This window comes from Oncorhynchus masou, unplaced genomic scaffold (genome assembly GCF_036934945.1).
Source record: "Oncorhynchus masou masou isolate Uvic2021 unplaced genomic scaffold, UVic_Omas_1.1 unplaced_scaffold_1237, whole genome shotgun sequence".
Taxonomy (NCBI): Eukaryota; Metazoa; Chordata; class Actinopteri; order Salmoniformes; family Salmonidae; genus Oncorhynchus; species Oncorhynchus masou.
In genome coordinates, this window is record NW_027002181.1 from 135001 (window position 1) to 161357 (window position 26357).

The 26357-nt window shown below is 38.3% G+C and overlaps 1 protein-coding gene across 1 annotated transcript in view; it reads right to left on the bottom strand.

Moving 5' to 3' along the window:
• The window catches only part of LOC135530025 (MYCBP-associated protein-like), a 70979-nt gene that overhangs the window by 27747 nt on the left and 16875 nt on the right, over window positions 1-26357 (bottom strand). The window lies entirely within an intron of this gene.

Genomic DNA, 26357 nt, shown 5'->3' on the forward strand with positions numbered 1-26357 from the left:
GTAGGGAATAGGGTCCTGTGGCTCTGGCCAATAGTAGTGCACTATGTAGGGAATAGGGTGCTGTGGCTCTGGCCAATAGTAGTGCACTATGTAGGGAATAGGGTCCTGTGGCTCTGGCCAATAGTAGTGCACTATGTAGGGAATAGGGTCCTGTGGCTCTGGCCAATAGTAGTGCACTATGTAGGGAATAGGGTCCTGTGGCTCTGGCCAATAGTAGTGCACTATGTAGGGAATAGGGTCCTGTGGCTCTGGCCAATAGTAGTGCACTATGTAGGGAATAGGGTCCTGTGGCTCTGGCCAATAGTAGTGCACTATGTAGGGAATAGGGTCATGTGGCTCTGGCCAATAGTAGTGCACTATGTAGGGAATAGGGTCCTGTGGCTCTGGCCAATAGTAGTGCACTATGTAGGGAATAGGGTCCTGTGGCTCTGGCCAATAGTAGTGCACTATGTAGGGAATAGGGTCATGTGGCTCTGGCCAATAGTAGTGCACTATGTAGGGAATAGGGTCCTGTGGCTCTGGCCAATAGTAGTGCACTATGTAGGGAATAGGGTCCTGTGGCTCTGGCCAATAGTAGTGCACTATGTAGGGAATAGGGTCCTGTGGCTCTGGCCAATAGTAGTGCACTATGTAGGGAATAGGGTCCTGTGGCTCTGGCCAATAGTAGTGCACTATGTAGGGAATAGGGTCCTGTGGCTCTGGCCAATAGTAGTGCACTATGTAGGGAATAGGGTGCTGTGGCTCTGGCCAATAGTAGTGCACTATGTAGGGAATAGGGTCCTGTGGCTCTGGCCAATAGTAGTGCACTATGTAGGGAATAGGGTCCTGTGGCTCTGGCCAATAGTAGTGCACTATGTAGGGAATAGGGTCCTGTGGCTCTGGCCAATAGTAGTGCACTATGTAGGGAATAGGGTCCTGTGGCTCTGGCCAATAGTAGTGCACTATGTAGGGAATAGGGTCCTGTGGCTCTGGCCAATAGTAGTGCACTGTGTAGGGAATAGGTTACCATTTGGGATGCATACTATAACTAGGGAACAAACCAGACAGTAATTGTTCACTGAAATATGGCTGAACAGAGTATCAGGGTATCAAGGTCACAGTTAACAACATAACAGGAACAGAGTATCAGGGTATCAATATGTAGTCTCTGTTTCTATCCACTGTCTTCATCTCAATATGTAGTCTCTGTTTCTATCCACTGTCTTCATAATGTGTAGTCTCTGTTTCTATCCACTGTCTTCATCTCAATATGTAGTCTCTGTTTCTATCCACTGTCTTCATCTCAATATGTAGTCTCTGTTTCTATCCACTGTCTTCATCTCAATATGTAGTCTCTGTTTCTATCCACTGTCTTCATAATGTGTAGTCTCTGTTTCTATCCACTGTCTTCATCTCAATATGTAGTCTCTGTTTCTATCCACTGTCTTCATCTCAATATGTAGTCTCTGTTTCTATCCACTGTCTTCATCTCATCATGTAGTCTCTGTTTCTATCCACTGTCTTCCTAGTATGTAGTCTCTGTTTCTATCCACTGTCTTCATAGTATGTAGTCTCTGTTTCTATCCACTGTCTTCATCTCATCATGTAGTCTCTGTTTCTATCCACTGTCTTCATCTCAATATGTAGTCTCTGTTTCTATCCACTGTCTTCATCTCAATATGTAGTCTCTGTTTCTATCCACTGTCTTCCTAGTATGTAGTCTCTGTTTCTATCCACTGTCTTCATCTCATCATGTAGTCTCTGTTTCTATCCACTGTCTTCATCTCAATATGTAGTCTCTGTTTCTATCCACTGTCTTCCTAGTATGTAGTCTCTGTTTCTATCCACTGTCTTCATAGTATGTAGTCTCTGTTTCTATCCACTGTCTTCATCTCATCATGTAGTCTCTGTTTCTATCCACTGTCTTCATCTCAATATGTAGTCTCTGTTTCTATCCACTGTCTTCATCTCAATATGTAGTCTCTGTTTCTATCCACTGTCTTCATAATGTGTAGTCTCTGTTTCTATCCACTGTCTTCATCTCAATATGTAGTCTCTGTTTCTATCCACTGTCTTCATCTCAATATGTAGTCTCTGTTTCTATCCACTGTCTTCATCTCATCATGTAGTCTCTGTTTCTATTCACTGCCTTCATCTCAATATGTAGTCTCTGTTTCTACCCACTGTCTTCATCTCATCATGTAGTCTCTGTTTCTACCCACTGTCTTCATCTCATCATGTAGTCTCTGTTTCTATCCACTGTCTTCATCTCATCATGTAGTCTGTTTCTACCCGCTGTCTTCATCTCATCATGTAGTCTCTGTTTCTATCCACTGTCTTCATAATATGTAGTCTCTGTTTCTATCCACTGTCTTCATCTCAATATGTAGTCTCTGTTTCTATCCACTGTCTTCATCTCAATATGTAGTCTCTGTTTCTACCCACTGTCTTCATCTCATCATGTAGTCTCTGTTTCTATCCACTGTCTTCATCTCATCATGTAGTCTGTTTCTACCTGCTGTCTTCATCTCATCATGTAGTCTCTGTTTCTATCCACTGTCTTCATAATATGTAGTCTCTGTTTCTATCCACTGTCTTCATCTCAATATGTAGTCTCTGTTTCTATCCACTGTCTTCATCTCATCATGTAGTCTCTGTTTCTATCCACTGTCTTCATCTCAATATGTAGTCTCTGTTTCTATCCACTGTCTTCATCTCAATATGTAGTCTCTGTTTCTATCCACTGTCTTCATCTCAATATGTAGTCTCTGTTTCTACCCACTGTCTTCATCTCATCATGTAGTCTCTGTTTCTATCCACTGTCTTCATCTCAATATGTAGTCTCTGTTTCTATCAACTGTCTTCATCTCAATATGTAGTCTCTGTTTCTATCCACTGTCTTCATAATATGTAGTCTCTGTTTCTATCCACTGTCTTCATCTCAATATGTAGTCTCTGTTTCTATCCACTGTCTTCATCTCATCATGTAGTCTCTGTTTCTACCCACTGTCTTCATCTCAATATGTAGTCTCTGTTTCTACCCACTGTCTTCATCTCAATATGTAGTCTCTGTTTCTATCCACTGTCTTCATCTCATCATGTAGTCTCTGTTTCTATCCACTGTCTTCATCTCATCATGTAGTCTCTGTTTCTATCCACTGTCTTCATCTCAATATGTAGTCTCTGTTTCTATCCACTGTCTTCATCTCAATATGTAGTCTCTGTTTCTATCCACTGTCTTCATCTCAATATGTAGTCACTGTTTCTATCCACTGTCTTCATAATGTGTAGTCTCTGTTTCTATCCACTGTCTTCATAATGTGTAGTCTCTGTTTCTATCCACTGTCTTCATCTCATCATGTAGTCTCTGTTTCTATCCAGTCTTCATCTCAATATGTAGTCTCTGTTTCTATCCACTGTCTTCATCTCATCATGTAGTCTCTGTTTCTACCCACTGTCTTCATCTCATCATGTAGTCTCTGTTTCTATCCACTGTCTTCATCTCATTATGTAGTCTCTGTTTCTATCCACTGTCTTCATCTCATCATGTAGTCTCTGTTTCTACCCACTGTCTTCATCTCAATATGTAGTCTCTGTTTCTATCCACTGTCTTCATCTCATCATGTAGTCTCTGTTTCTATCCACTGTCTTCATCTCAATATGTAGTCTCTGTTTCTATCCACTGTTTTCATCTCAATATGTAGTCTCTGTTTCTATCCACTGTCTTCAGAGTATGTAGTCTCTGTTTCTATCCACTGTCTTCATCTCAATATGTAGTCTCTGTTTCTATCCACTGTCTTCATAGTATGTAGTCTCTGTTTCTATCCACTGTCTTCATAGTATGTAGTCTCTGTTTCTATCCACTGTCTTCATCTCAATATGTAGTCTCTGTTTCTATCCACTGTCTTCATCTCATCATGTAGTCTCTGTTTCTATCCACTGTCTTCATCTCAATATGTAGTCTCAGTTTCTATCCACTGTCTTCATCTCAATATGTAGTCTCTGTTTCTATCCACTGTCTTCATCTCAATATGTAGTCTCTGTTTCTATCCACTGTCTTCATCTCAATATGTAGTCTCTGTTTCTATCCACTGTCTTCATCTCAATATGTAGTCTCTGTTTCTATCCACTGTCTTCATCTCAATATGTAGTCTCTGTTTCTATCCACTGTCTTCATCTCAATATGTAGTCTCTGTTTCTATCCACTGTCTTCATCTCAATATGTAGTCTCTGTTTCTATCCACTGTCTTCATAATGTGTAGTCTCTGTTTCTATCCACTGTCTTCATCTCAATATGTAGTCTCTGTTTCTATCCACTGTCTTCATAATGTGTAGTCTCTGTTTCTATCCACTGTCTTCATCTCAATATGTAGTCTCTGTTTCTACCCACTGTCTTCATCTCAATATGTAGTCTCTGTTTCTATCCACTGTCTTCATCTCAATATGTAGTCTCTGTTTCTATCCACTGTCTTCATCTCATCATGTAGTCTCTGTTTCTATCCACTGTCTTCATCTCATCATGTAGTCTCTGTTTCTATCCACTGTCTTCATAATATGTAGTCTCTGTTTCTATCCACTGTCTTCATCTCAATATGTAGTCTCTGTTTCTATCCACTGTCTTCATAATATGTAGTCTCTGTTTCTATCCACTGTCTTCATCTCAATATGTAGTCTCTGTTTCTATCCACTGTCTTCATCTCAATATGTAGTCCCTGTTTCTATCCACTGTCTTCATCTCAATATGTAGTCTCTGTTTCTATCCACTGTCTTCATCTCATCATGTAGTCTCTGTTTCTACCCACTGTCTTCATCTCAATATGTAGTCTCTGTTTCTATCCACTGTCTTCATAATGTGTAGTCTCTGTTTCTATCCACTGTCTTCATAATGTGTAGTCTCTGTTTCTATCCACTGTCTTCATCTCAATATGTAGTCTCTGTTTCTATCCACTGTCTTCATAATGTGTAGTCTCTGTTTCTATCCACTGTCTTCATAATGTGTAGTCTCTGTTTCTATCCACTGTCTTCATCTCAATATGTAGTCTCTGTTTCTATCCACTGTCTTCATAATATGTAGTCTCTGTTTCTACCCACTGTCTTCATCTCAATATGTAGTCTCTGTTTCTATCCACTGTCTTCATCTCAATATGTAGTCTCTGTTTCTATCCACTGTCTTCATAATGTGTAGTCTCTGTTTCTATCCACTGTCTTCATAATGTGTAGTCTCTGTTTCTATCCACTGTCTTCATCTCAATATGTAGTCTCTGTTTCTATCCACTGTCTTCATAATGTGTAGTCTCTGTTTCTATCCACTGTCTTCATAATGTGTAGTCTCTGTTTCTATCCACTGTCTTCATAATGTGTAGTCTCTGTTTCTATCCACTGTCTTCATAATGTGTAGTCTCTGTTTCTATCCACTGTCTTCATCTCAATATGTAGTCTCTGTTTCTATCCACTGTCTTCATAGTATGTAGTCTCTGTTTCTATCCACTGTCTTCATCTCATCATGTAGTCTCTGTTTCTATCCACTGTCTTCATCTCAGTATGTAGTCTCTGTTTCTACCCACTGTCTTCATCTCAATATGTAGTCTCTGTTTCTATCCACTGTCTTCCTAGTATGTAGTCTCTGTTTCTATCCACTGTCTTCATCTCATCATGTAGTCTCTGTTTCTATCCACTGTCTTCATCTCAATATGTAGTCTCTGTTTCTATCCACTGTCTTCCTAGTATGTAGTCTCTGTTTCTATCCACTGTCTTCATAGTATGTAGTCTCTGTTTCTATCCACTGTCTTCATCTCATCATGTAGTCTCTGTTTCTATCCACTGTCTTCATCTCAATATGTAGTCTCTGTTTCTATCCACTGTCTTCATCTCAATATGTAGTCTCTGTTTCTATCCACTGTCTTCATAATGTGTAGTCTCTGTTTCTATCCACTGTCTTCATCTCAATATGTAGTCTCTGTTTCTATCCACTGTCTTCATCTCAATATGTAGTCTCTGTTTCTATCCACTGTCTTCATCTCATCATGTAGTCTCTGTTTCTATTCACTGCCTTCATCTCAATATGTAGTCTCTGTTTCTACCCACTGTCTTCATCTCATCATGTAGTCTCTGTTTCTACCCACTGTCTTCATCTCATCATGTAGTCTCTGTTTCTATCCACTGTCTTCATCTCATCATGTAGTCTGTTTCTACCCGCTGTCTTCATCTCATCATGTAGTCTCTGTTTCTATCCACTGTCTTCATAATATGTAGTCTCTGTTTCTATCCACTGTCTTCATCTCAATATGTAGTCTCTGTTTCTATCCACTGTCTTCATCTCAATATGTAGTCTCTGTTTCTATCCACTGTCTTCATCTCCTCATGTAGTCTCTGTTTCTATCCACTGCCTTCATCTCAATATGTAGTCTCTGTTTCTACCCACTGTCTTCATCTCATCATGTAGTCTCTGTTTCTATCCACTGTCTTCATCTCATCATGTAGTCTGTTTCTACCTGCTGTCTTCATCTCATCATGTAGTCTCTGTTTCTATCCACTGTCTTCATAATATGTAGTCTCTGTTTCTATCCACTGTCTTCATCTCAATATGTAGTCTCTGTTTCTATCCACTGTCTTCATCTCATCATGTAGTCTCTGTTTCTATCCACTGTCTTCATCTCAATATGTAGTCTCTGTTTCTATCCACTGTCTTCATCTCAATATGTAGTCTCTGTTTCTATCCACTGTCTTCATCTCAATATGTAGTCTCTGTTTCTACCCACTGTCTTCATAATATGTAGTCTCTGTTTCTATCCACTGTCTTCATCTCAATATGAAGTCTCTGTTTCTATCCACTGTCTTCATCTCATCATGTAGTCTCTGTTTCTACCCACTGTCTTCATCTCAATATGTAGTCTCTGTTTCTACCCACTGTCTTCATCTCAATATGTAGTCTCTGTTTCTATCCACTGTCTTCATCTCATCATGTAGTCTCTGTTTCTATCCACTGTCTTCATCTCATCATGTAGTCTCTGTTTCTATCCACTGTCTTCATCTCAATATGTAGTGTCTGTTTCTATCCACTGTCTTCATCTCAATATGTAGTCTCTGTTTCTATCCACTGTCTTCATCTCAATATGTAGTCACTGTTTCTATCCACTGTCTTCATAATGTGTAGTCTCTGTTTCTATCCACTGTCTTCATAATGTGTAGTCTCTGTTTCTATCCACTGTCTTCATCTCATCATGTAGTCTCTGTTTCTATCCAGTCTTCATCTCAATATGTAGTCTCTGTTTCTACCCACTGTCTTCATCTCAATATGTAGTCTCTGTTTCTATCCACTGTCTTCATAATGTGTAGTCTCTGTTTCTATCCACTGTCTTCATAATGTGTAGTCTCTGTTTCTATCCACTGTCTTCATCTCAATATGTAGTCTCTGTTTCTATCCACTGTCTTCATAATGTGTAGTCTCTGTTTATATCCACTGTCTTCATAATGTGTAGTCTCTGTTTCTATCCACTGTCTTCATCTCAATATGTAGTCTCTGTTTCTATCCACTGTCTTCATAATATGTAGTCTCTGTTTCTACCCACTGTCTTCATCTCAATATGTAGTCTCTGTTTCTATCCACTGTCTTCATCTCAATATGTAGTCTCTGTTTCTATCCACTGTCTTCATAATGTGTAGTCTCTGTTTCTATCCACTGTCTTCATAATGTGTAGTCTCTGTTTCTATCCACTGTCTTCATCTCAATATGTAGTCTCTGTTTCTATCCACTGTCTTCATAATGTGTAGTCTCTGTTTCTATCCACTGTCTTCATAATGTGTAGTCTCTGTTTCTATCCACTGTCTTCATAATGTGTAGTCTCTGTTTCTATCCACTGTCTTCATAATGTGTAGTCTCTGTTTCTATCCACTGTCTTCATCTCAATATGTAGTCTCTGTTTCTATCCACTGTCTTCATAGTATGTAGTCTCTGTTTCTATCCACTGTCTTCATCTCATCATGTAGTCTCTGTTTCTATCCACTGTCTTCATCTCAATATGTAGTCTCTGTTTCTACCCACTGTCTTCATCTCAATATGTAGTCTCTGTTTCTATCCACTGTCTTCCTAGTATGTAGTCTCTGTTTCTATCCACTGTCTTCATCTCATCATGTAGTCTCTGTTTCTATCCACTGTCTTCATCTCAATATGTAGTCTCTGTTTCTATCCACTGTCTTCCTAGTATGTAGTCTCTGTTTCTATCCACTGTCTTCATAGTATGTAGTCTCTGTTTCTATCCACTGTCTTCATCTCATCATGTAGTCTCTGTTTCTATCCACTGTCTTCATCTCAATATGTAGTCTCTGTTTCTATCCACTGTCTTCATCTCAATATGTAGTCTCTGTTTCTATCCACTGTCTTCATAATGTGTAGTCTCTGTTTCTATCCACTGTCTTCATCTCAATATGTAGTCTCTGTTTCTATCCACTGTCTTCATCTCAATATGTAGTCTCTGTTTCTATCCACTGTCTTCATCTCATCATGTAGTCTCTGTTTCTATTCACTGCCTTCATCTCAATATGTAGTCTCTGTTTCTACCCACTGTCTTCATCTCATCATGTAGTCTCTGTTTCTACCCACTGTCTTCATCTCATCATGTAGTCTCTGTTTCTATCCACTGTCTTCATCTCATCATGTAGTCTGTTTCTACCCGCTGTCTTCATCTCATCATGTAGTCTCTGTTTCTATCCACTGTCTTCATAATATGTAGTCTCTGTTTCTATCCACTGTCTTCATCTCAATATGTAGTCTCTGTTTCTATCCACTGTCTTCATCTCAATATGTAGTCTCTGTTTCTATCCACTGTCTTCATCTCCTCATGTAGTCTCTGTTTCTATCCACTGCCTTCATCTCAATATGTAGTCTCTGTTTCTACCCACTGTCTTCATCTCATCATGTAGTCTCTGTTTCTATCCACTGTCTTCATCTCATCATGTAGTCTGTTTCTACCTGCTGTCTTCATCTCATCATGTAGTCTCTGTTTCTATCCACTGTCTTCATAATATGTAGTCTCTGTTTCTATCCACTGTCTTCATCTCAATATGTAGTCTCTGTTTCTATCCACTGTCTTCATCTCATCATGTAGTCTCTGTTTCTATCCACTGTCTTCATCTCAATATGTAGTCTCTGTTTCTATCCACTGTCTTCATCTCAATATGTAGTCTCTGTTTCTATCCACTGTCTTCATCTCAATATGTAGTCTCTGTTTCTACCCACTGTCTTCATAATATGTAGTCTCTGTTTCTATCCACTGTCTTCATCTCAATATGTAGTCTCTGTTTCTATCCACTGTCTTCATCTCATCATGTAGTCTCTGTTTCTACCCACTGTCTTCATCTCAATATGTAGTCTCTGTTTCTACCCACTGTCTTCATCTCAATATGTAGTCTCTGTTTCTATCCACTGTCTTCATCTCATCATGTAGTCTCTGTTTCTATCCACTGTCTTCATAATATGTAGTCTCTGTTTCTATCCACTGTCTTCATCTCAATATGTAGTCTCTGTTTCTATCCACTGTCTTCATAATATGTAGTCTCTGTTTCTATCCACTGTCTTCATCTCAATATGTAGTCTCTGTTTCTATCCACTGTCTTCATCTCAATATGTAGTCTCTGTTTCTATCCACTGTCTTCATCTCAATATGTAGTCTCTGTTTCTATCCACTGTCTTCATCTCATCATGTAGTCTCTGTTTCTACCCACTGTCTTCATCTCAATATGTAGTCTCTGTTTCTATCCACTGTCTTCATAATGTGTAGTCTCTGTTTCTATCCACTGTCTTCATAGTATGTAGTCTCTGTTTCTATCCACTGTCTTCATCTCAATATGTAGTCTCTGTTTCTATCCACTGTCTTCATAGTATGTAGTCTCTGTTTCTATCCACTGTCTTCATAGTATGTAGTCTCTGTTTCTATCCACTGTCTTCATCTCAATATGTAGTCTCTGTTTCTATCCACTGTCTTCATCTCATCATGTAGTCTCTGTTTCTATCCACTGTCTTCATCTCAATATGTAGTCTCAGTTTCTATCCACTGTCTTCATCTCAATATGTAGTCTCTGTTTCTATCCACTGTCTTCATCTCAATATGTAGTCTCTGTTTCTATCCACTGTCTTCATCTCAATATGTAGTCTCTGTTTCTATCCACTGTCTTCATAGTATGTAGTCTCTGTTTCTATCCACTGTCTTCATAGTATGTAGTCTCTGTTTCTATCCACTGTCTTCATCTCAATATGTAGTCTCTGTTTCTATCCACTGTCTTCATCTCATCATGTAGTCTCTGTTTCTATCCACTGTCTTCATCTCAATATGTAGTCTCTGTTTCTACCCACTGTCTTCATCTCAATATGTAGTCTCTGTTTCTATCCACTGTCTTCATCTCAATATGTAGTCTCTGTTTCTATCCACTGTCTTCATCTCATCATGTAGTCTCTGTTTCTATCCACTGTCTTCATCTCATCATGTAGTCTCTGTTTCTATCCACTGTCTTCATCTCATCATGTAGTCTGTTTCTACCTGCTGTCTTCATCTCATCATGTAGTCTCTGTTTCTATCCACTGTCTTCATAATATGTAGTCTCTGTTTCTATCCACTGTCTTCATCTCAATATGTAGTCTCTGTTTCTATCCACTGTCTTCATCTCATCATGTAGTCTCTGTTTCTATCCACTGTCTTCATCTCAATATGTAGTCTCTGTTTCTATCCACTGTCTTCATCTCAATATGTAGTCTCTGTTTCTATCCACTGTCTTCATCTCAATATGTAGTCTCTGTTTCTACCCACTGTCTTCATAATATGTAGTCTCTGTTTCTATCCACTGTCTTCATCTCAATATGAAGTCTCTGTTTCTATCCACTGTCTTCATCTCATCATGTAGTCTCTGTTTCTACCCACTGTCTTCATCTCAATATGTAGTCTCTGTTTCTACCCACTGTCTTCATCTCAATATGTAGTCTCTGTTTCTATCCACTGTCTTCATCTCATCATGTAGTCTCTGTTTCTATCCACTGTCTTCATCTCATCATGTAGTCTCTGTTTCTATCCACTGTCTTCATCTCAATATGTAGTGTCTGTTTCTATCCACTGTCTTCATCTCAATATGTAGTCTCTGTTTCTATCCACTGTCTTCATCTCAATATGTAGTCACTGTTTCTATCCACTGTCTTCATAATGTGTAGTCTCTGTTTCTATCCACTGTCTTCATAATGTGTAGTCTCTGTTTCTATCCACTGTCTTCATCTCATCATGTAGTCTCTGTTTCTATCCAGTCTTCATCTCAATATGTAGTCTCTGTTTCTACCCACTGTCTTCATCTCAATATGTAGTCTCTGTTTCTATCCACTGTCTTCATAATGTGTAGTCTCTGTTTCTATCCACTGTCTTCATAATGTGTAGTCTCTGTTTCTATCCACTGTCTTCATCTCAATATGTAGTCTCTGTTTCTATCCACTGTCTTCATAATGTGTAGTCTCTGTTTCTATCCACTGTCTTCATAATGTGTAGTCTCTGTTTCTATCCACTGTCTTCATCTCAATATGTAGTCTCTGTTTCTATCCACTGTCTTCATAATATGTAGTCTCTGTTTCTACCCACTGTCTTCATCTCAATATGTAGTCTCTGTTTCTATCCACTGTCTTCATCTCAATATGTAGTCTCTGTTTCTATCCACTGTCTTCATAATGTGTAGTCTCTGTTTCTATCCACTGTCTTCATAATGTGTAGTCTCTGTTTCTATCCACTGTCTTCATCTCAATATGTAGTCTCTGTTTCTATCCACTGTCTTCATAATGTGTAGTCTCTGTTTCTATCCACTGTCTTCATAATGTGTAGTCTCTGTTTCTATCCACTGTCTTCATAATGTGTAGTCTCTGTTTCTATCCACTGTCTTCATAATGTGTAGTCTCTGTTTCTATCCACTGTCTTCATCTCAATATGTAGTCTCTGTTTCTATCCACTGTCTTCATAGTATGTAGTCTCTGTTTCTATCCACTGTCTTCATCTCATCATGTAGTCTCTGTTTCTATCCACTGTCTTCATCTCAATATGTAGTCTCTGTTTCTACCCACTGTCTTCATCTCAATATGTAGTCTCTGTTTCTATCCACTGTCTTCCTAGTATGTAGTCTCTGTTTCTATCCACTGTCTTCATCTCATCATGTAGTCTCTGTTTCTATCCACTGTCTTCATCTCAATATGTAGTCTCTGTTTCTATCCACTGTCTTCCTAGTATGTAGTCTCTGTTTCTATCCACTGTCTTCATAGTATGTAGTCTCTGTTTCTATCCACTGTCTTCATCTCATCATGTAGTCTCTGTTTCTATCCACTGTCTTCATCTCAATATGTAGTCTCTGTTTCTATCCACTGTCTTCATCTCAATATGTAGTCTCTGTTTCTATCCACTGTCTTCATAATGTGTAGTCTCTGTTTCTATCCACTGTCTTCATCTCAATATGTAGTCTCTGTTTCTATCCACTGTCTTCATCTCAATATGTAGTCTCTGTTTCTATCCACTGTCTTCATCTCATCATGTAGTCTCTGTTTCTATTCACTGCCTTCATCTCAATATGTAGTCTCTGTTTCTACCCACTGTCTTCATCTCATCATGTAGTCTCTGTTTCTACCCACTGTCTTCATCTCATCATGTAGTCTCTGTTTCTATCCACTGTCTTCATCTCATCATGTAGTCTGTTTCTACCCGCTGTCTTCATCTCATCATGTAGTCTCTGTTTCTATCCACTGTCTTCATAATATGTAGTCTCTGTTTCTATCCACTGTCTTCATCTCAATATGTAGTCTCTGTTTCTATCCACTGTCTTCATCTCAATATGTAGTCTCTGTTTCTATCCACTGTCTTCATCTCCTCATGTAGTCTCTGTTTCTATCCACTGCCTTCATCTCAATATGTAGTCTCTGTTTCTACCCACTGTCTTCATCTCATCATGTAGTCTCTGTTTCTATCCACTGTCTTCATCTCATCATGTAGTCTGTTTCTACCTGCTGTCTTCATCTCATCATGTAGTCTCTGTTTCTATCCACTGTCTTCATAATATGTAGTCTCTGTTTCTATCCACTGTCTTCATCTCAATATGTAGTCTCTGTTTCTATCCACTGTCTTCATCTCATCATGTAGTCTCTGTTTCTATCCACTGTCTTCATCTCAATATGTAGTCTCTGTTTCTATCCACTGTCTTCATCTCAATATGTAGTCTCTGTTTCTATCCACTGTCTTCATCTCAATATGTAGTCTCTGTTTCTACCCACTGTCTTCATAATATGTAGTCTCTGTTTCTATCCACTGTCTTCATCTCAATATGTAGTCTCTGTTTCTATCCACTGTCTTCATCTCATCATGTAGTCTCTGTTTCTACCCACTGTCTTCATCTCAATATGTAGTCTCTGTTTCTACCCACTGTCTTCATCTCAATATGTAGTCTCTGTTTCTATCCACTGTCTTCATCTCATCATGTAGTCTCTGTTTCTATCCACTGTCTTCATAATATGTAGTCTCTGTTTCTATCCACTGTCTTCATCTCAATATGTAGTCTCTGTTTCTATCCACTGTCTTCATAATATGTAGTCTCTGTTTCTATCCACTGTCTTCATCTCAATATGTAGTCTCTGTTTCTATCCACTGTCTTCATCTCAATATGTAGTCTCTGTTTCTATCCACTGTCTTCATCTCAATATGTAGTCTCTGTTTCTATCCACTGTCTTCATCTCATCATGTAGTCTCTGTTTCTACCCACTGTCTTCATCTCAATATGTAGTCTCTGTTTCTATCCACTGTCTTCATAATGTGTAGTCTCTGTTTCTATCCACTGTCTTCATAGTATGTAGTCTCTGTTTCTATCCACTGTCTTCATCTCAATATGTAGTCTCTGTTTCTATCCACTGTCTTCATAGTATGTAGTCTCTGTTTCTATCCACTGTCTTCATAGTATGTAGTCTCTGTTTCTATCCACTGTCTTCATCTCAATATGTAGTCTCTGTTTCTATCCACTGTCTTCATCTCATCATGTAGTCTCTGTTTCTATCCACTGTCTTCATCTCAATATGTAGTCTCAGTTTCTATCCACTGTCTTCATCTCAATATGTAGTCTCTGTTTCTATCCACTGTCTTCATCTCAATATGTAGTCTCTGTTTCTATCCACTGTCTTCATCTCAATATGTAGTCTCTGTTTCTATCCACTGTCTTCATAGTATGTAGTCTCTGTTTCTATCCACTGTCTTCATAGTATGTAGTCTCTGTTTCTATCCACTGTCTTCATCTCAATATGTAGTCTCTGTTTCTATCCACTGTCTTCATCTCATCATGTAGTCTCTGTTTCTATCCACTGTCTTCATCTCAATATGTAGTCTCTGTTTCTACCCACTGTCTTCATCTCAATATGTAGTCTCTGTTTCTATCCACTGTCTTCATCTCAATATGTAGTCTCTGTTTCTATCCACTGTCTTCATCTCATCATGTAGTCTCTGTTTCTATCCACTGTCTTCATCTCATCATGTAGTCTCTGTTTCTATCCACTGTCTTCATAATATGTAGTCTCTGTTTCTATCCACTGTCTTCATCTCAATATGTAGTCTCTGTTTCTATCCACTGTCTTCATAATATGTAGTCTCTGTTTCTATCCACTGTCTTCATCTCAATATGTAGTCTCTGTTTCTATCCACTGTCTTCATCTCAATATGTAGTCTCTGTTTCTATCCACTGTCTTCATCTCAATATGTAGTCTCTGTTTCTATCCACTGTCTTCATCTCATCATGTAGTCTCTGTTTCTACCCACTGTCTTCATCTCAATATGTAGTCTCTGTTTCTATCCACTGTCTTCATAATGTGTAGTCTCTGTTTCTATCCACTGTCTTCATAGTATGTAGTCTCTGTTTCTATCCACTGTCTTCATCTCATCATGTAGTCTCTGTTTCTATCCACTGTCTTCATCTCAATATGTAGTCTCTGTTTCTATCCACTGTCTTCATCTCAATATGTAGTCTCTGTTTCTATCCACTGTTTTCATCTCAATATGTAGTCTCTGTTTCTATCCACTGTCTTCATAGTATGTAGTCTCTGTTTCTATCCACTGTCTTCATCTCAATATGTAGTCTCTGTTTCTATCCACTGTCTTCATAGTATGTAGTCTCTGTTTCTATCCACTGTCTTCATAGTATGTAGTCTCTGTTTCTATCCACTGTCTTCATCTCAATATGTAGTCTCTGTTTCTATCCACTGTCTTCATCTCATCATGTAGTCTCTGTTTCTATCCACTGTCTTCATCTCAATATGTAGTCTCAGTTTCTATCCACTGTCTTCATCTCAATATGTAGTCTCTGTTTCTATCCACTGTCTTCATCTCAATATGTAGTCTCTGTTTCTATCCACTGTCTTCATCTCAATATGTAGTCTCTGTTTCTATCCACTGTCTTCATAGTATGTAGTCTCTGTTTCTATCCACTGTCTTCATAGTATGTAGTCTCTGTTTCTATCCACTGTCTTCATCTCAATATGTAGTCTCTGTTTCTATCCACTGTCTTCATCTCATCATGTAGTCTCTGTTTCTATCCACTGTCTTCATCTCAATATGTAGTCTCTGTTTCTACCCACTGTCTTCATCTCAATATGTAGTCTCTGTTTCTATCCACTGTCTTCATCTCAATATGTAGTCTCTGTTTCTATCCACTGTCTTCATCTCATCATGTAGTCTCTGTTTCTATCCACTGTCTTCATCTCATCATGTAGTCTCTGTTTCTATCCACTGTCTTCATAATATGTAGTCTCTGTTTCTATCCACTGTCTTCATCTCAATATGTAGTCTCTGTTTCTATCCACTGTCTTCATAATATGTAGTCTCTGTTTCTATCCACTGTCTTCATCTCAATATGTAGTCTCTGTTTCTATCCACTGTCTTCATCTCAATATGTAGTCTCTGTTTCTATCCACTGTCTTCATCTCAATATGTAGTCTCTGTTTCTATCCACTGTCTTCATCTCATCATGTAGTCTCTGTTTCTACCCACTGTCTTCATCTCAATATGTAGTCTCTGTTTCTATCCACTGTCTTCATAATGTGTAGTCTCTGTTTCTATCCACTGTCTTCATAGTATGTAGTCTCTGTTTCTATCCACTGTCTTCATCTCATCATGTAGTCTCTGTTTCTATCCACTGTCTTCATCTCAATATGTAGTCTCTGTTTCTATCCACTGTCTTCATCTCAATATGTAGTCTCTGTGTCTATCCACTGTCTTCATAATGTGTAGTCTCTGTTTCTATCCACTGTCTTCATCTCAATATGTAGTCTCTGTTTCTATCCACTGTCTTCATCTCAATATGTAGTCTCTGTTTCTATCCACTGTCTTCATCTCATCATGTAGTCTCTGTTTCTATTCACTGCCTTCATCTCAATATGTAGTCTCTGTTTCTACCCACTGTCTTCATCTCATCATGTAGTCTCTGTTTCTACCCACTGTCTTCATCTCATCATGTAGTCTCTGTTTCTATCCACTGTCTTCATCTCATCATGTAGTCTGTTTCTACCCGCTGTCTTCATCTCATCATGTAGTCTCTGTTTCTATCCACTGTCTTCATAATATGTAGTCTCTGTTTCTATCCACTGTCTTCATCTCAATATGTAGTCTCTGTTTCTATCCACTGTCTTCATCTCAATATGTAGTCTCTGTTTCTATCCACTGTCTTCATCTCCTCATGTAGTCTCTGTTTCTATCCACTGCCTTCATCTCAATATGTAGTCTCTGTTTCTACCCACTGTCTTCATCTCATCATGTAGTCTCTGTTTCTATCCATTGTCTTCATCTCATCATGTAGTCTGTTTCTACCTGCTGTCTTCATCTCATCATGTAGTCTCTGTTTCTATCCACTGTCTTCATAATATGTAGTCTCTGTTTCTATCCACTGTCTTCATCTCAATATGTAGTCTCTGTTTCTATCCACTGTCTTCATCTCATCATGTAGTCTCTGTTTCTATCCACTGTCTTCATCTCAATATGTAGTCTCTGTTTCTATCCACTGTCTTCATCTCAATATGTAGTCTCTGTTTCTATCCACTGTCTTCATCTCAATACGTAGTCTCTGTTTCTATCCACTGTCTTCATCTCAATATGTAGTCTCTGTTTCTATCCACTGTCTTCATAATGTGTAGTCTCTGTTTCTATCCACTGTCTTCATCTCAATATGTAGTCTCTGTTTCTATCCACTGTCTTCATAATGTGTAGTCTCTGTTTCTATCCACTGTCTTCATCTCAATATGTAGTCTCTGTTTCTACCCACTGTCTTCATCTCAATATGTAGTCTCTGTTTCTATCCACTGTCTTCATCTCAATATGTAGTCTCTGTTTCTATCCACTGTCTTCATCTCATCATGTAGTCTCTGTTTCTATCCACTGTCTTCATCTCATCATGTAGTCTATGTTTCTATCCACTGTCTTCATAATATGTAGTCTCTGTTTCTATCCACTGTCTTCATCTCAATATGTAGTCTCTGTTTCTATCCACTGTCTTCATAATATGTAGTCTCTGTTTCTATCCACTGTCTTCATCTCAATATGTAGTCTCTGTTTCTATCCACTGTCTTCATCTCAATATGTAGTCCCTGTTTCTATCCACTGTCTTCATCTCAATATGTAGTCTCTGTTTCTATCCACTGTCTTCATCTCATCATGTAGTCTCTGTTTCTACCCACTGTCTTCATCTCAATATGTAGTCTCTGTTTCTATCCACTGTCTTCATAATGTGTAGTCTCTGTTTCTATCCACTGTCTTCATAATGTGTAGTCTCTGTTTCTATCCACTGTCTTCATCTCAATATGTAGTCTCTGTTTCTATCCACTGTCTTCATAATGTGTAGTCTCTGTTTCTATCCACTGTCTTCATAATGTGTAGTCTCTGTTTCTATCCACTGTCTTCATCTCAATATGTAGTCTCTGTTTCTATCCACTGTCTTCATAATATGTAGTCTCTGTTTCTACCCACTGTCTTCATCTCAATATGTAGTCTCTGTTTCTATCCACTGTCTTCATCTCAATATGTAGTCTCTGTTTCTATCCACTGTCTTCATAATGTGTAGTCTCTGTTTCTATCCACTGTCTTCATAATGTGCAGTCTCTGTTTCTATCCACTGTCTTCATCTCAATATGTAGTCTCTGTTTCTATCCACTGTCTTCATAATGTGTAGTCTCTGTTTCTATCCACTGTCTTCATAATGTGTAGTCTCTGTTTCTATCCACTGTCTTCATAATGTGTAGTCTCTGTTTCTATCCACTGTCTTCATCTCAATATGTAGTCTCTGTTTCTATCCACTGTCTTCATAGTATGTAGTCTCTGTTTCTATCCACTGTCTTCATCTCATCATGTAGTCTCTGTTTCTATCCACTGTCTTCATCTCAATATGTAGTCTCTGTTTCTACCCACTGTCTTCATCTCAATATGTAGTCTCTGTTTCTATCCACTGTCTTCCTAGTATGTAGTCTCTGTTTCTATCCACTGTCTTCATCTCATCATGTAGTCTCTGTTTCTATCCACTGTCTTCATCTCAATATGTAGTCTCTGTTTCTATCCACTGTCTTCCTAGTATGTAGTCTCTGTTTCTATCCACTGTCTTCATAGTATGTAGTCTCTGTTTCTATCCACTGTCTTCATCTCATCATGTAGTCTCTGTTTCTATCCACTGTCTTCATCTCAATATGTAGTCTCTGTTTCTATCCACTGTCTTCATCTCAATATGTAGTCTCTGTTTCTATCCACTGTCTTCATAATGTGTAGTCTCTGTTTCTATCCACTGTCTTCATCTCAATATGTAGTCTCTGTTTCTATCCACTGTCTTCATCTCAATATGTAGTCTCTGTTTCTATCCACTGTCTTCATCTCATCATGTAGTCTCTGTTTCTATTCACTGCCTTCATCTCAATATGTAGTCTCTGTTTCTACCCACTGTCTTCATCTCATCATGTAGTCTCTGTTTCTACCCACTGTCTTCATCTCATCATGTAGTCTCTGTTTCTATCCACTGTCTTCATCTCATCATGTAGTCTCTGTTTCTATCCACTGTCTTCATAATATGTAGTCTCTGTTTCTATCCACTGTCTTCATCTCAATATGTAGTCTCTGTTTCTATCCACTGTCTTCATCTCAATATGTAGTCTCTGTTTCTATCCACTGTCTTCATCTCCTCATGTAGTCTCTGTTTCTATCCACTGCCTTCATCTCAATATGTAGTCTCTGTTTCTACCCACTGTCTTCATCTCATCATGTAGTCTCTGTTTCTATCCACTGTCTTCATCTCATCATGTAGTCTGTTTCTACCTGCTGTCTTCATCTCATCATGTAGTCTCTGTTTCTATCCACTGTCTTCATAATATGTAGTCTCTGTTTCTATCCACTGTCTTCATCTCAATATGTAGTCTCTGTTTCTATCCACTGTCTTCATCTCATCATGTAGTCTCTGTTTCTATCCACTGTCTTCATCTCAATATGTAGTCTCTGTTTCTATCCACTGTCTTCATCTCAATATGTAGTCTCTGTTTCTATCCACTGTCTTCATCTCAATATGTAGTCTCTGTTTCTACCCACTGTCTTCATCTCATCATGTAGTCTCTGTTTCTATCCACTGTCTTCATCTCAATATGTAGTCTCTGTTTCTATCAACTGTCTTCATCTCAATATGTAGTCTCTGTTTCTATCCACTGTCTTCATAATATGTAGTCTCTGTTTCTATCCACTGTCTTCATCTCAATATGTAGTCTCTGTTTCTATCCACTGTCTTCATCTCATCATGTAGTCTCTGTTTCTACCCACTGTCTTCATCTCAATATGTAGTCTCTGTTTCTACCCACTGTCTTCATCTCAATATGTAGTCTCTGTTTCTATCCACTGTCTTCATCTCATCATGTAGTCTCTGTTTCTATCCACTGTCTTCATCTCATCATGTAGTCTCTGTTTCTATCCACTGTCTTCATCTCAATATGTAGTCTCTGTTTCTATCCACTGTCTTCATCTCAATATGTAGTCTCTGTTTCTATCCACTGTCTTCATCTCAATATGTAGTCACTGTTTCTATCCACTGTCTTCATAATGTGTAGTCTCTGTTTCTATCCACTGTCTTCATAATGTGTAGTCTCTGTTTCTATCCACTGTCTTCATCTCATCATGTAGTCTCTGTTTCTATCCAGTCTTCATCTCAATATGTAGTCTCTGTTTCTATCCACTGTCTTCATCTCATCATGTAGTCTCTGTTTCTACCCACTGTCTTCATCTCATCATGTAGTCTCTGTTTCTATCCACTGTCTTCATCTCATCATGTAGTCTCTGTTTCTATCCACTGTCTTCATCTCATCATGTAGTCTCTGTTTCTACCCACTGTCTTCATCTCAATATGTAGTCTCTGTTTCTATCCACTGTCTTCATCTCATCATGTAGTCTCTGTTTCTATCCACTGTCTTCATCTCAATATGTAGTCTCTGTTTCTATCCACTGTTTTCATCTCAATATGTAGTCTCTGTTTCTATCCACTGTCTTCATAGTATGTAGTCTCTGTTTCTATCCACTGTCTTCATCTCAATATGTAGTCTCTGTTTCTATCCACTGTCTTCATAGTATGTAGTCTCTGTTTCTATCCACTGTCTTCATAGTATGTAGTCTCTGTTTCTATCCACTGTCTTCATCTCAATATGTAGTCTCTGTTTCTATCCACTGTCTTCATCTCATCATGTAGTCTCTGTTTCTATCCACTGTCTTCATCTCAATATGTAGTCTCAGTTTCTATCCACTGTCTTCATCTCAATATGTAGTCTCTGTTTCTATCCACTGTCTTCATCTCAATATGTAGTCTCTGTTTCTATCCACTGTCTTCATCTCAATATGTAGTCTCTGTTTCTATCCACTGTCTTCATCTCAATATGTAGTCTCTGTTTCTATCCACTGTCTTCATCTCAATATGTAGTCTCTGTTTCTATCCACTGTCTTCATCTCAATATGTAGTCTCTGTTTCTATCCACTGTCTTCATAATATGTAGTCTCTGTTTCTATCCACTGTCTTCATCTCAATATGTAGTCTCTGTTTCTATCCACTGTCTTCATCTCAATATGTAGTCTCTGTTTCTATCCACTGTCTTCATCTCAATATGTAGTCTCTGTTTCTATCCACTGTCTTCATCTCATCATGTAGTCTCTGTTTCTACCCACTGTCTTCATCTCAATATGTAGTCTCTGTTTCTATCCACTGTCTTCATAATGTGTAGTCTCTGTTTCTATCCACTGTCTTCATAATGTGTAGTCTCTGTTTCTATCCACTGTCTTCATCTCAATATGTAGTCTCTGTTTCTATCCACTGTCTTCATAATGTGTAGTCTCTGTTTCTATCCACTGTCTTCATAATGTGTAGTCTCTGTTTTTATCCACTGTCTTCATCTCAATATGTAGTCTCTGTTTCTATCCACTGTCTTCATAATATGTAGTCTCTGTTTCTACCCACTGTCTTCATCTCAATATGTAGTCTCTGTTTCTATCCACTGTCTTCATCTCAATATGTAGTCTCTGTTTCTATCCACTGTCTTCATAATGTGTAGTCTCTGTTTCTATCCACTGTCTTCATAATGTGTAGTCTCTGTTTCTATCCACTGTCTTCATCTCAATATGTAGTCTCTGTTTCTATCCACTGTCTTCATAATGTGTAGTCTCTGTTTCTATCCACTGTCTTCATAATGTGTAGTCTCTGTTTCTATCCACTGTCTTCATAATGTGTAGTCTCTGTTTCTATCCACTGTCTTCATAATGTGTAGTCTCTGTTTCTATCCACTGTCTTCATCTCAATATGTAGTCTCTGTTTCTATCCACTGTCTTCATAATGTGTTGTCTCTGTTTCTATCCACTGTCTTCATCTCAATATGTAGTCTCTGTTTCTATCCACTGTCTTCATAATGTGTAGTCTCTGTTTCTATCCACTGTCTTCATAATGTGTAGTCTCTGTTTCTATCCACTGTCTTCATCTCAATATGTAGTCTCTGTTTCTACCCACTGTCTTCATCTCAATATGTAGTCTCTGTTTCTATCCACTGTCTTCATAATGTGTAGTCTCTGTTTCTATCCACTGTCTTCATCTCAATATGTAGTCTCTTTTTCTATCCACTGCCTTCATAATGTGTAGTCTCTGTTTCTATCCACTGTCTTCATAATGTGTAGTCTCTGTTTCTATCCACTGTCTTCATCTCAATATGTAGTCTCTGTTTCTACCCACTGTCTTCATCTCAATATGTAGTCTCTGTTTCTATCCACTGTCTTCATAATATGTAGTCTCTGTTTCTATCCACTGTCTTCATCTCAATATGTAGTCTCTGTTTCTACCCACTGTCTTCATCTCAATATGTAGTCTCTGTTTCTACCCACTGTCTTCATAATATGTAGTCTCTGTTTCTATCCACTGTCTTCATCTCAATATGTAGTCTCTTTTTCTATCCACTGCCTTCATAATGTGTAGTCTCTGTTTCTATCCACTGTCTTCATAATGTGTAGTCTCTGTTTCTATCCACTGTCTTCATCTCAATATGTAGTCTCTTTTTCTATCCACTGCCTTCATAATGTGTAGTCTCTGTTTCTATCCACTGTCTTCATAATGTGTAGTCTCTGTTTCTATCCACTGTCTTCATCTCAATATGTAGTCTCTGTTTCTACCCACTGTCTTCATCTCAATATGTAGTCTCTGTTTCTATCCACTGTCTTCATAATATGTAGTCTCTGTTTCTATCCACTGTCTTCATCTCAATATGTAGTCTCTGTTTCTACCCACTGTCTTCATCTCAATATGTAGTCTCTGTTTCTACCCACTGTCTTCATAATATGTAGTCTCTGTTTCTATCCACTGTCTTCATCTCAATATGTAGTCTCTGTTTCTACCCACTGTCTTCATCTCAATATGTAGTCTCTGTTTCTATCCACTGTCTTCATCTCAATATGTAGTCTCTGTTTCTACCCACTGTCTTCATCTCAATATGTAGTCTCTGTTTCTACCCACTGTCTTCATCTCATCATGTAGTCTCTGTTTCTATCCACTGTCTTCATAATATGTAGTCTCTGTTTCTATCCACTGTCTTCATCTCAATATGTAGTCTCTGTTTCTACCCACTGTCTTCATCTCAATATGTAGTCTCTGTTTCTACCCACTGTCTTCATAATATGTAGTCTCTGTTTCTATCCACTGTCTTCATCTCAATATGTAGTCTCTGTTTCTATCCACTGTCTTCATAATGTGTAGTCTCTGTTTCTATCCACTGTCTTCATAATGTGTAGTCTCTGTTTCTATCCACTGTCTTCATAATGTGTAGTCTCTGTTTCTATCCACTGTCTTCATCTCAATATGTAGTCTCTGTTTCTACCCACTGTCTTCATCTCAATATGTAGTCTCTGTTTCCATCAACTGTCTTCATCTCAATATGTAGTCTCTGTTTCTACCCACTGTCTTCATCTCAATATGTAGTCTCTGTTTCTACCCACTGTCTTCATCTCAATATGTAGTCTCTGTTTCTATCCACTGTCTTCCTAGTATGTAGTCTCTGTTTCTATCCACTGTCTTCATCTCATCATGTAGTCTCTGTTTCTATCCACTGTCTTCATCTCAATATGTAGTCTCTGTTTCTATCCACTGTCTTCCTAGTATGTAGTCTCTGTTTCTATCCACTGTCTTCATAGTATGTAGTCTCTGTTTCTATCCACTGTCTTCATAGTATGTAGTCTCTGTTTCTATCCACTGTCTTCATCTCATCATGTAGTCTCTGTTTCTATCCACTGTCTTCATCTCAATATGTAGTCTCTGTTTCTATCCACTGTCTTCATCTCAATATGTAGTCTCTGTTTCTATCCACTGTCTTCATAATGTGTAGTCTCTGTTTCTATCCACTGTCTTCATCTCAATATGTAGTCTCTGTTTCTATCCACTGTCTTCATCTCAATATGTAGTCTCTGTTTCTATCCACTGTCTTCATCTCATCATGTAGTCTCTGTTTCTATTCACTGCCTTCATCTCAATATGTAGTCTCTGTTTCTACCCACTGTCTTCATCTCATCATGTAGTCTCTGTTTCTACCCACTGTCTTCATCTCATCATGTAGTCTCTGTTTCTATCCACTGTCTTCATCTCATCATGTAGTCTGTTTCTACCCGCTGTCTTCATCTCATCATGTAGTCTCTGTTTCTATCCACTGTCTTCATAATATGTAGTCTCTGTTTCTATCCACTGTCTTCATCTCAATATGTAGTCTCTGTTTCTATCCACTGTCTTCATCTCAATATGTAGTCTCTGTTTCTATCCACTGTCTTCATCTCCTCATGTAGTCTCTGTTTCTATCCACTGCCTTCATCTCAATATGTAGTCTCTGTTTCTATCCACTGTCTTCATCTCATCATGTAGTCTGTTTCTACCTGCTGTCTTCATCTCATCATGTAGTCTCTGTTTCTATCCACTGTCTTCATAATATGTAGTCTCTGTTTCTATCCACTGTCTTCATCTCAATATGTAGTCTCTGTTTCTATCCACTGTCTTCATCTCATCATGTAGTCTCTGTTTCTATCCACTGTCTTCATCTCAATATGTAGTCTCTGTTTCTATCCACTGTCTTCATCTCAATATGTAGTCTCTGTTTCTATCCACTGTCTTCATCTCAATATGTAGTCTCTGTTTCTACCCACTGTCTTCATCTCATCATGTACTCTCTGTTTCTATCCACTGTCTTCATCTCAATATGTAGTCTCTGTTTCTATCAACTGTCTTCATCTCAATATGTAGTCTCTGTTTCTATCCACTGTCTTCATAATATGTAGTCTCTGTTTCTATCCACTGTCTTCATCTCAATATGTAGTCTCTGTTTCTATCCACTGTCTTCATCTCATCATGTAGTCTCTGTTTCTACCCACTGTCTTCATCTCAATATGTAGTCTCTGTTTCTACCCACTGTCTTCATCTCAATATGTAGTCTCTGTTTCTATCCACTGTCTTCATCTCATCATGTAGTCTCTGTTTCTATCCACTGTCTTCATCTCATCATGTAGTCTCTGTTTCTATCCACTGTCTTCATCTCAATATGTAGTCTCTGTTTCTATCCACTGTCTTCATCTCAATATGTAGTCTCTGTTTCTATCCACTGTCTTCATCTCAATATGTAGTCACTGTTTCTATCCACTGTCTTCATAATGTGTAGTCTCTGTTTCTATCCACTGTCTTCATAATGTGTAGTCTCTGTTTCTATCCACTGTCTTCATCTCATCATGTAGTCTCTGTTTCTATCCAGTCTTCATCTCAATATGTAGTCTCTGTTTCTATCCACTGTCTTCATCTCATCATGTAGTCTCTGTTTCTACCCACTGTCTTCATCTCATCATGTAGTCTCTGTTTCTATCCACTGTCTTCATCTCATCATGTAGTCTCTGTTTCTATCCACTGTCTTCATCTCATCATGTAGTCTCTGTTTCTACCCACTGTCTTCATCTCAATATGTAGTCTCTGTTTCTATCCACTGTCTTCATCTCATCATGTAGTCTCTGTTTCTATCCACTGTCTTCATCTCAATATGTAGTCTCTGTTTCTATCCACTGTTTTCATCTCAATATGTAGTCTCTGATTCTATCCACTGTCTTCATAGTATGTAGTCTCTGTTTCTATCCACTGTCTTCATCTCAATATGTAGTCTCTGTTTCTATCCACTGTCTTCATAGTATGTAGTCTCTGTTTCTATCCACTGTCTTCATAGTATGTAGTCTCTGTTTCTATCCACTGTCTTCATCTCAATATGTAGTCTCTGTTTCTATCCACTGTCTTCATCTCATCATGTAGTCTCTGTTTCTATCCACTGTCTTCATCTCAATATGTAGTCTCAGTTTCTATCCACTGTCTTCATCTCAATATGTAGTCTCTGTTTCTATCCACTGTCTTCATCTCAATATGTAGTCTCTGTTTCTATCCACTGTCTTCATCTCAATATGTAGTCTCTGTTTCTATCCACTGTCTTCATCTCAATATGTAGTCTCTGTTTCTATCCACTGTCTTCATCTCAATATGTAGTCTCTGTTTCTATCCACTGTCTTCATCTCAATATGTAGTCTCTGTTTCTATCCACTGTCTTCATCTCAATATGTAGTCTCTGTTTCTATCCACTGTCTTCATAATGTGTAGTCTCTGTTTCTATCCACTGTCTTCATCTCAATATGTAGTCTCTGTTTCTATCCACTGTCTTCATAATGTGTAGTCTCTGTTTCTATCCACTGTCTTCATCTCAATATGTAGTCTCTGTTTCTACCCACTGTCTTCATCTCAATATGTAGTCTCTGTTTCTATCCACTGTCTTCATCTCAATATGTAGTCTCTGTTTCTAT